The 11,534-nt window shown below is 44.6% G+C and overlaps 1 protein-coding gene across 4 annotated transcripts in view; it reads right to left on the bottom strand.

The window, feature by feature from the left end:
- MYT1L (myelin transcription factor 1 like) overlaps positions 1 to 11,534 on the bottom strand; it is a 327,282-nt gene that overhangs the window by 297,322 nt on the left and 18,426 nt on the right. The window contains exon 1 of one of the 4 annotated variants that reach the window (XM_027690165.1): positions 6,086 to 6,258. The exons of 2 other annotated variants lie outside the window; for them this stretch is intronic. The gene's annotated coding sequence lies outside the window, so the exon portion shown is untranslated. Of the gene's footprint in view, positions 1 to 108; positions 130 to 6,085; positions 6,259 to 11,534 lie in introns of those variants that run through there. One more of the 4 variants, XM_027690167.1, reaches the window with a different exon arrangement.

Genomic DNA, 11,534 nt, shown 5'->3' with positions numbered 1-11,534 from the left:
TATAGAATTAATTCAGCTGGATTGCTGAAACCTCGCTTATTTTACCTGTCCACACCATCTTATCCCCTTTGAAACAAAAGAAATTAACTATTTACGAAGCAGCCCTACACTGTTAGCAACTTGCGCGGCTCAACTTTATGTGATCAACAGCCCAAACAGAAACCAGGGCTCGCACGCAAAAAGGGCCGGATTTGCATGTGCAAACCCTTAACAGCGTTTCCCCAACAATTTGACGTGGATTTTGCTGATCTCGCTGCCTGCGCTTAGCCAGGGACCGCGTTACTAAACGTGTCAAACAGACAATGACTGGGAAGAGGCACCTCACGCCTTGCACGGCTGTGCAGAGGCTTTCCTCCGGCGCTCACCCGCCCGCGGGCAGCCTCCCTGAGGGGCTCGCCCCCGGGCTGCCGGATGTCCCTGCGACGGGAGCGGCTTGACAGCGGGGAGTCGCTTCGTTTAAACCCGTCCCCGAAATGTCATTTCGGTAGCAGCGTGACAGGCTGTGATCTTTACGCGGAGGCGGCGGCACCCCCCTGCCTTGGCACGGCTCCGCACGCCCCCGCGGACTCAGCCCTGCCGTGCCCCGGCCCCTGCCCTGGGCTCCGCCGCGCCTCCCGCCGGGTCCCGCCCGCCCTCCGCGTCCATGCCCGCGGGCAGGCTGTTCCGCACGGGAAGGACCCTGGCTAGCGCACGCATACAGCCTACACGCCCTCCCTACACACACGCGCGCCTGCCGGTCTCGTTGCCCTCCTCATTGCCATTGTGGTGCTGCAGCCCCCTCCTCCCCGCAACCCTCCCTCCCTCCTTCCCTCCCTCCCCGCCGCGGCTCGCCCTGCGCGGCTCTGCTCGGTGCGGGCACCCCCGCGGCTGGCAGGGTACCGCGGGCAGACCCTGCTGGCCGCGACAGAAGCGGGGGAGACTGACCCAACAGTCACAAGGAACACCCTCCTCCAGCTCTGGGAGGTAATCCCTCCCGAGCCCGCTGCCTGACGTGTGGAGACCAGACATGTCGGTTACTGTAGAGGTTACCATTCCCTCCCCAACCAGCCTTGCCAGGCAACACACTGCGGTCTGAAGGGAAGGCGAGTCCCCGCATACCAGCCCTTTGCATCCCGAGCCGTCAGAGCAGCTCCACAGCCACACTTCGATGGCAGGAGAGGGGTTTTTGGAGGGAAGTTTGTCACAGGGATTCAGAGGAGAGTCAGCCTGCTGGGGAAGGGACTAACAATAGCAGAGCCCTCACGACATCCACGCTTTTGGTGGAAAACGCAGTGTTTCCCTCAGAAAGAAAAAAAAAAAAAAAGGACTTACGTGTCTCTTCCCCCGCCCCCCCCCTTCATCTCTCCACCTCGCTCGTGGTTTGGGGTTTTCGTTTGTTTTTTTTTTTTCCTTAATTTTTCTCTGTCATCTCTGATTACATCTCCCCGCACTCGCAGGGCTCCCCCGAGGCCGAGGCGCGGAGCCCTCGGGAGCGGCCGGGCCGCAGGTGCGGGCGGGGAGCGCGGAGGGCGCCGCGCAGGGCGGGGGCGGGTGGGGGGAGCGGGTCTGCGGGGAGAAAAGCCTCCTCGTAGCGCGGAGGGAGAGCTACCATGTTTGTGTCGTAGCGAGGGCATGTCAGTTTGGGTTTTTTCCACACAAATCAACGCAGCCTGAGAAGCACACACGCACACCTGGTGATGAAAGGGCCCCCCTTTAAGTGTATAGTGGTATCTACACCCCTACAGATGAATCTCAGCGTTTCTAGCGTCAGGTTTACATGCAGAACCTTTGGGTAACTGTATTCGTGTTTGAAAAATCAAGGCTTGTCTTCTCTCTCTGCTAGAGCTAGCTTCTTTCTGTTAGATCCTGGCTAGCCTTAGTATGATAGTGAAAGCGACTATGTGGCACATATATCATGGCAGGTAGTGTAAAACTTTTTGAAGGAGATTTAGCTGGGGAGAAAAAAGCTCATCTCGTACAGCCTTCGGGATGACACAAAGAAACAGCCTGGTGCTTCTCCCACTGAAGACAAAAAGAATACTTGCTTTAATTGGGGTAGAATGTACATAAATCCTGTGTCGGTGAGTGTTACGGGGAGGAGGGGGGGTGCACTGCATAAATTAGAAGCACTTACAAAAAGACCAGCATGGAAAAAAATTTGGGAGACTGGTAATTCATTGCCCTAATTATCCTCCATAAGTTGTTAGGGTATGGGTTTAATGTTGTGGGTTGGATTCTCCCTCCCCCAGCCTGTGTCTCGTCAATGCGCATTATCCATGGGGAAAAGGAGATGCAGGTCATGTTTAAGCAGCATTAATGAGAGCACAGTATTTTTCCTGCAGGTTAAGTAAGCCAGGTTAGCAAATTTCAAGTAAAGTATGGTTGAAAACCTTCCATTTCTTTTACTTTCTGGCTGGTAGCAGTTTCTAACAAGACTTGAAACATTAGACAAACACACAAAGCAGAACTCAAGCATCAGACGAACCCTCTACTGTCAATAAGGGAGTACAATTTCAGCTTGACAGGAGTATTACAAGAATATACCCGCTAACGAGCAGCCTTAATTGGCTTGCATATTGTGGCTGTCACTGTTAAAACCTGTTCCTATACAATCCTATTTTATACATTCTTTAAACATATAGTTCTCTAAAGCAGTTAAAGAGACAATACTTTACCCACTGATTTTGGGTGGAGAAAAAAATGAGAAGAATAGGAAATAAAAAGAAAAGAGGAAACTCTATTAAAAGTATTATATCAGTAACTAAGAAACTATGCAAAAGTCATAGTAAAAAAAGCAACAGACTTTTTTGGTTTTAGTGCACTTTGTCAGTATTAAACCTAAATTATTATTTATGCATAGATTACAATGGCTGCAGAGGTTTCACTGACATTTACTGTACTCAAATCCTTTAAAATATAGTGTGTTCTTTAACAGATCCCTCATTTTCCTCAGCAGAACACTTTGTCTTTAAAGTATCTTGAATTTCATGATTTGCAGGAGCTCACTGCTCATCCTGGCAAATCCTTCACATACCAGAGTTTAATGTGTGTCTTCAGTTTCCAGTACAGGGTCATGGTCATAAGGAATACAAACGAAAGAGAAGACAGTAAAAAAAAAAGTTACTGCGCATGTGCAATTGGTTGATATTAAATGATAACAATGTAACTTCTAGATAATAAAGTCAAAATACCAAATAGGGCAGAGTCCTAGTGCTGTGTAAAGTGCCTTACCTTAAAGAAGTTATTGCTATCTGATTTAAATCTGCCTAACCTACAAATTTGAATATAAAATACTGTTGCAACTGAAGACTGCAAAAGTCATTTATATGTATAACAAGACCTTAAAAAGATCTTTCAGATCAATTTTCAATCAATAAAATGCTTCCTATTGTCAAACACCAGAAAATGGGAATTCGCAGTGCAGATGCAGGAAAGACCCTAGGTGCAATAGTGCTGGTGAGGGCAAACATAATTTTTGAGGTGATGAGCTGGATATGATGGGGTGTTGCACAAAAAAAGAAAAAAACCCAAACAGATAAATGAAAGCATTTAGCTCAACAAAGCACTCTTTACTAGGATGAAAAAGTCTGGCTAAGTATGGTGACACCTGTAATGTCCCTCACATTCTGAAAGTTAAAACTACACTGCTGCAAGGAAGTGCTGTTTAAACTGCATTGCCCCATGGATCAATCCCAAAAAAACAGAACGCAGATGAGGACAGGTTTTGGAGGAGAGAAAGAATTTAAATGCATTTAAATGAAGAGATCGGCGCTTTACCACAGCCATCTTCCCGCCACCTAATTAGAAGGCATGAAGCCTCTCCTGCCTTTACCTCCGGGAGCAGTCGCTGGGCGCGGGGCCGGTGAGCGGGCAGACAGCTCCCACTGAGGGCAGCTCCCGGTGAGCGGGCAGACGGCTCCCGGTGCGGACAGCTCCGGATAAGCCGGACAGCTCCCGGCGCGGACAGCTCCCGGTGCTGAAGGAACCGCACCGCCGCGCCGAAGGGGGCGGCGAGAGCTGGGGCTGAATAGCGCTGTCTGCAGAACAATGGCAGCCAACTCCAAATCCTGCTATAATCACATTAATGAGATTAATCAGTGAATTAGCAGCAGTCAAATGTCAGGGTGGCGGGGAGGAATCCAACCAAGCTCGGTAATTAACTTTTGGGGGGCAGGGGAAGGGAATCAACTGAGTTTTCTGTTAGGCTTTTCCCGAAGTTTAGCAGGTTTTATTTACCAGCCTTAGGAAGATGCTGACAATTCAAGTGGAGGGGGGAGGAGGGGATAAGACGGAGACCTCAACCTTTGCGTGCTAGAAGACAGCCTGCTAATGCACAGTATCCCATTACTTCCAGCTGAAGTCCATTGAGAAATCTAGCACCATTTCAGACACCCCCCCCCCCCACTCCCCACAGCCACCAGAGCTGCACTGGGCTGAGCTCTGAGTGTGAAACTAGTTCTGTGAGCTAACTTCCACCGCAGATTCCAATAGGCATGATAAATATGGCGGACGCCAAAGAAGAATTAGATCTTATTCCTTTTTAAAAATATACAAGATACTCTTTCTGAAATCAGAGGGGTAAGAGAAAAGAGTACGCTTTAAGGAACTATCAGCAATAGATTATCATGACAAGTTAATGCTAGATCTGTTGCAAAGTGTTATCTAAACAAAAACAAAAACAAAACCAAAACAAAACAAAACCAAAACAAAACCACATTTAAAAAAGGGGAATTTTATTCAAGTAATTTAGAGTAAGCTACTTAATGTAGATAAGTCAGAGATCTGGTCTCTAGCTGACCTCAATAAAAGTGAAACTTCTCTCCACCTGAAATCCAGCATCCACGACCATTTCTCTGTTGCAAGTGCAAAATACAAAAAGAGATTCCCCGTAGATTATAAATAAAATCCAAATGTATTTATTTGCAAGAAAGAGACTACTGCATTTCTCTTTTTCTATCTTTAAAAGGAGTATTGTCAACCATGCAAAGCACTTATCATGTAAAAAGGCTACTTTATGCACACGTTACTTCTGCAGAGAACAAATAAAGGTTTAAAAAACCCTCCTCTGCCTAGATAAGGCTGTGCACGTTGTTCAGAACTCAGAAGAAAATGGCATGCTTCTGTTCCATTGAGTTTAATCTTTGTTAGTAACAAATAAAAGAAGCAAACCTGTGTAATGCCTCTTCCATAAGACACTAGGTAGTTTCTTTTTTACTAATGTAAGTAGTTTTCTTTTATACTCTTTGGCTACTTTTTAGCACTAAATTAATAGGATTAAGAAATCTGCACTAAATGTGTATGGACTATAGTCATACTTATAAGAATTGTTTTAAAATTGAAGTATATACTACAATTTTTTCAGGGAGTTAACTGAATTAACCACTCATTCTTTACAAAGCTTTTTCTCTTTAAAGTATTATCGATACGAAACATTTAAGACAGTGTTCTTTCAAAAATGCTACTCTTATACAAGTGTTCCCCTTTAAAGTACAAATCCACTGTTTTCAAAAGTCACTTTAGAGTAAAACATAGTATCTTATAATCTTTTATTTAATTGCATTTGGCTGTCATTGAGCATTCCAATCTGTGAAGTTTTTGTCTCGGGTTCTCCATATCAAACAAGTACTGTCCACATGCAGCAAGTTTATATAAACAACAACATGCTTAATGCATGCAACATTATGCGTTCATATAGTAAACACACTTCAGGATTTTTTATGAGCTATTCCACAGCCTAAAATAATTTCAGCTGCACAGCAGTATTGCCAGAAGAACTCGAAAAGAGCAAACAATGGACATTTAAGTACAAGCTACAGAACAACTGCAAAAATCACAACAATCTTTCCAGATAGCTACAAGAATCAACCCCCACCCTGCACAAAACACAGTCCACACCTGCACCGTTAACCATTTACAAGTTAAACATAAGCAAGACATTTCAGCATGGTTAAGAAACACCCTGGCTTACTACAACTTTGAAAGGATGAGGAGTAAGAAGCATACCATGAGACCCAGAAAAGGCTGCTTTTTTCTTCATTGAACACTGAAAAGATACCCCATATTCCAGGGAATTAAAATATATATATATATATTAAAATACACCCACCAACACTGAGTAAAAAAACCAGGGGGGCTTCAAGAAGACTGCAGGGAAAAAGCTCTCACTCTCTTTAGTGTGCAGAAGCTTAGGGGGAAAAAAATGTCGCCCTGGCAGGAATGACAAATGCAGTAGGATAGGCTAGCAGGCCTGAGGGATCTGTTTTACTTCCACATACATCCTCTAATGCACGCACTCCCACTCATCCTCTCGAGATGCCTTTTTTTTTCCTCCACTTTTTTTTTTTTCCACCAGCTCCAAATCCCCGGCATATGACCTTCTGTTAAATAGATAAAAAAAAAATTTGCTTATCAGTCATGCAAATGAAGCTGAATTCATTTTCCACAACAGATGGCCTCATAGATAATGATGATGGAAGAGAGAAAATTGAATGTCTCTCACAAGGTGGTCATGGCAACCGAGAGCAGAATAATATCAATAATAAGCTCACTGCATAATAAGGTTGTCAATCCCACAAATCAAAGTCTCCAGCTAAATCAGGTATCCCACCCCCCACTAGTTATCAGGTAAATAGAGAAATAGAGAGCGTCCTTTTCCTTTTTAAATAAGGCACTGTGAAAAGAAATGGCAGCTCCAGTGCTTCCAGGGTACAAGGGGAAGGAAGGAGCAGAGGAGATTTTTCTCTGATAATTGTGTTTTATTTAATGACTTGAGAAGGGAGATGTTTGGTTTATACTCTTCTTTTTTTGCCCTTTTTTTTTATTATTTCCACAGAGGTTTTATTTGTTGGAGGGGGGTGCTGCTTTGTTTTTTAATAGCAAGTCTAGTATTTTGAACTCGATCTGCTGCCGAATCCTTGCCTCCCCTCCTTGTGTCTGATGTAGAGTGCTGCATTGATGCAATAGCAGCTCGCCTCAGGCTTTCACCTTGGCTCCCTGGGGGCCATCCTGCAAAATGAATCAGCAGCCATCCTGAGCAGACTGATTAAAATGAAAATGGCAAGGCACATGTCTGGGCGGAACTAGAGCTGAGCTGCGCTGTGCTGCCTGTCTGGCAAGCATGCTCAATATAGCTTTTGCTAATAATGGCTTACCGCCTTTCGGGTTTTTAAAGGTATTACCGTCGCCCCTTCCCCCAACCCCTAAACAGATAACAGTGCTGGGGTCTTCCCCCCCTTCACAGCTAGAGTTTGCCAGACTGACATGCAGTGATTGTGAAAAGACACACTTGCTTTGCAGGGATTTTCTTCACAGATGTGCTGAAATACCAAGACAATATATTAACATGCAGCTATAAATTATTCCCAGATATTAGCTGGAAAAAACCTCAGACGAAGACGAAAGCTCAGTCGCTACCAGAAACACCATTTTTTCCACCCTGTTTTTTTACACCTCAGCTTGCAATGGCACCTTGTGCATTATGCATCACAAGAAAGTGACTGCCAGTAAATGCAGAGCAGCTTCCTGGAGCTCTCTATGCCCTGTGTTTGACACACACGAGCTGTATTTCTAACTCCCCCACCATCCCCAAGCACATAAGTGTGTGCATAAAGAAAGAGCCATTTTAAGTGTGCATCTCCTGTAGTCCTTCAACAAAACAGAAACATTTTGCAGCCAAGTTTGTTGTGCAAAACCAGCATTGACAAAGTATTAAACATCAATTCATGCCTGCGCGGGACCTGAAACCTAGGCAGACTTGTTTCATGAGATGTGGGGATTGGTCTGCCTGGGGATTTTTGCTGGTGGCTTTTTTAAGCAAACAGCTCAGCGGTGTATCTCTGGAAACTGGTGAGTATATGCTGTACATATGCACATACACCCTGATATGCCTTCAGTTAAGTCCTGTTTTTAAGCCGCTGGGATTATTTTTCTCCCCCTGCCTTTTTCTCCCCCTGCCCTGCACTCTATCCCTGTTACTGCAGTGTGAACCAGAAATCAATAGGGCTGCTCTAATGAAGGTTCCAGCTGCAGTTGGCTGTGCAGACACACACACACACACACACACACACACTCTGACGTCTGTGCAGCTTTCTCAGCCGATTGGGCACCACATCGGATGTTCTGTGGAGCAAAGAATAGGAATCATTTACAGTCTGCTAAAAAAAAAATAAAAAATGGTACCTTGCATTTCCCTGTCTCCAAGAGCACCAGGCTGGGCTCACCGCGCAGGCTGCCTGCAGTGTGTGAGTGAGAGCTCTGCTCGGGCTACGTGCAGGGTACCAGAGGACACCCCCAGATTACCACAGAAGATGTCGGGCACAGAATCCCACAATTCATTCTTTATGTTTTTATAAGGTTACCCATCCACATTGTGAAAGATATGAACATAGAAAAATAGACACAAAAAATCAAAGCAGTTTAATTGATAAGATTAATAGAGCTCTTGTGCCCTTTAATGTGTTTGCAAGTATTTCTGAGCTCTGAAGAGTATTTTAATGGAAGTTTTATTTTTAAGGGTTTTTTTTAGGAATTATCCACTAACTATTTAATATTTTGATGTAAGTTGCTTGCTTGCTTACCCCTCTTTCAATAGAAAAATATTTAATTTGTTGAATTTTAGTTTCATTTAATTTTCTGTGGTCTTCAAGTGTTTTTCACATATATATTTATGCGTGAAGCTACTCCTTGTTAGTAAAACATGTTTGGGTTTCTCCCCTTTTAAATAATAAATCCTAAGCTCCCTTGGTTTCCTGATGCTGTAGCTGTTTATCTCTGAAACAAGAAACAACTGTGTTGGTGAATATATAAAAAAATCCTAATTTGCTACTCCCAAGATAAGGTATGCCTGGGATCTGCGGCACTGCAGAACACCTCCCCCACCACCCTGTCAATGTATTTCAACTTCAGTTTATTGACAGCAACTGCCCCAGCCAGAGCCTGGCTCCAGTGAAGCATTTATATTCCTTCCACTCAGCCCTGTGGATCTTTTGCAGGGCTCAGGATGCCAACCCAGAACCTGTTCTGGAGAAATAAAGTCTGGGAAAATGAATGAATCATAAAGCCATATTGCACGACAAATTCACATCCCAGCCTGTGTTCTACAGATCTTTCTTAGCAAGCTTTTAAAAAATGTGGTTTAAACCCTAAAAATGCTGGCATGTGGCAGGCTACTAATTAATGGACTGCAGGAAACCTTGGAACAAAAGAGGTCAGGAAGCACGGAAGTCCACCTCTCCTCAACATTAGCAATTACACAACCACAGTACCCCCTCCCCAAATATTTATCTAATCTCTGCTTTAATTATTTATACTAGTTGCTTTTTTCTGCTGTCCTTGGCAGTTTGGAGCACATATAAACTGTTCTCGGTTTCTCTGTGTGGAGACATTCTGCCGAGAGTTTTTTCCTCCCTCCTGCCCAACCCTTATTAAGTTTTAACCCCTTGTAGACTGGACAGAAAGCTGAGGCTGAGCAAGTACTGTCATTGCTGTCCATTAAAATGCTATCCAGAACTACCAGGTATCCTGCCCAGCCTAGCAGCAGACTGTTTACCAGATAAACACAGCATCATAGGCAAAGTTAAAGCATACAGTTTAACTATTGTCCTGGAATATGAAATTATAGTCTGAAATCTAACCTATATGCTAAAATGTGGGGTTTTTTTATTTTTTTAAGAAAAAAAAGCAGTTTTACACATAATCAAACTACTAGAGTACTACAGCTTGGCTCATGCTGTATTTATAAATATCAGTGAAAATGAATAGTGGCAACTGCCCAAGGATAGAAAGCCCTCACAGTGCCACTAATCCTTACATTCCTTAAGCTTCCCTATCTTTTCCTAACACTGGCATTTAGCATGCCCAGGAACACCAGCTCAGGGCATTCAGATAGCCACTAAGCCTGAGCAGTTACTGAATATCTGTGCATCAGGTAACCACTTTTTGATCTGAAGTTCAGCAATGCTCTGGTAATTAATGCCCGGCTCTTACAAAATCTACAGTTGGGAAAGGGCATCATGGGCTGGTTAGCTAACTAGGTTCTTTACAAGGATTAACAAGGAAAGCTGGTGCTAACAAAATGTTTACAGACACCGGCCATTTGAGTAGCGCAACCCCCACCTGTAAATCCATGAGACCATCTGAAAAAGTCCTTCCCACTCTGTAAAGGTCTTCTCAATTTATTGCTGATTTCTGATGTTTTCCCAACCTAGTGACTTTCGTTAAAGCATGAGGTCAGTATTCACAGAATCACAGAATGGGTCAGGTTGGAAGGGATCACTGTGGGTCATCTGTTCCAACCTCCCTGCTCAGACTGGGTCATGCTAGAGCACATTGCACAGGGTTATGTCCAGACAGTTCTTGGATATCACCAGTGAGAGAGAGACCACAACCTCTCTGGCCAGTCTGTTCCAGTGCTCGGTCACTCGCACAGTAAAGAAGTTCTTCTTCATATTTAGGTGGAACTTCCTGTGCATCAGTTTCTGCTTGTTGCCTCTTGTTCTATTCCTTGGCACCACCAAGAAAAGCCTGGTTCCATCCTCTTAACACCCTTCCTTCATGTAATTATAGACATTGATGAGGTCCCTTCTCAATTGCCTCTTCTCAAGGTTGAACAGGCCCAGCTCCCTCAGCCTTTCCTCATAAGAGAGATGCTCCATTTCTTCAATCATCTTCACAGCCCCTCACTGGACCTGCTGCAGGAGCTCCATGTCGCTGCAGGAGCTCCATGTCTCTCTTGTTCTGAGGAGTCCAGAACTGGACACAGTACTGCAGATGTGGCCTCACCAGGGCTTAGCTGAGGGACAGGATCACCTCCCTTGACCTGCTGGTAATGCTCTTACTAAAGCACCCCAGGATACCACTGGCCTTCTTAGGATGCCACAAGGGAACAGAGACAGTTTTGACCTGGTTTTTGGACTGTTTTTTATCCCTCAGGACACCCAGGTCCTTCTCTGCAGAGCTGCTTTCCAACAGGTCAGCCCCCAACCTGAACTGGTGCAGGGGGTTATTCCTCCCCAGGTGCAGGACCCTGCATTTGCCTTTGTTGAATTTCACACAGTTCTCAACTCTCCAACCTGCTGAGGTCCTTCTGAAGGGCTGCACAGCACTCTGGGTATTGGCCAGACCTCTCAGTTTCATGTCAGTGAACTTCCTGAGGAGGCTTCTGCCCCTTCATCCAAGTCACTGATGAGTAAGTTACACAATACTGTGCCCAGCATTGAATTTTGGGCAACACCACTAGTGAGAGGCCTCCAACCAGACACTGTGCCACTGACTACAATCCCTCAGTAAGGAGGTGTAAAGACCAATTTGATGAGACTCAGCAGAATATCATGCAAATACTGCTCCACTGGAGCATGGGGACATGGTGGAAAGTGCACCTCCTAAATGGGTTTCACCCATGCAAAAAATAAATACAGTTAAGACCCAGAGGAAAATAAATCATTTTATTTCAAGCAGACCTTGTATCAGTCATGAGGTTCTACACAATACATTGCTCACATTGTACCCAAACTAGTAATTTACAGGCAAGTGGGGCATAAATATTCTTTAGTATGTAA

This window comes from Neopelma chrysocephalum, unplaced genomic scaffold (assembly GCF_003984885.1).
Source record: "Neopelma chrysocephalum unplaced genomic scaffold, ASM398488v2 Primary Assembly neopelma1_80b, whole genome shotgun sequence".
In the NCBI taxonomy this organism is placed as follows: domain Eukaryota; kingdom Metazoa; phylum Chordata; class Aves; order Passeriformes; family Pipridae; genus Neopelma; species Neopelma chrysocephalum.
The sequence above is the reverse complement of the archived record's forward strand: the minus strand, read 5'-3'. Positions and strand labels throughout refer to the sequence as shown.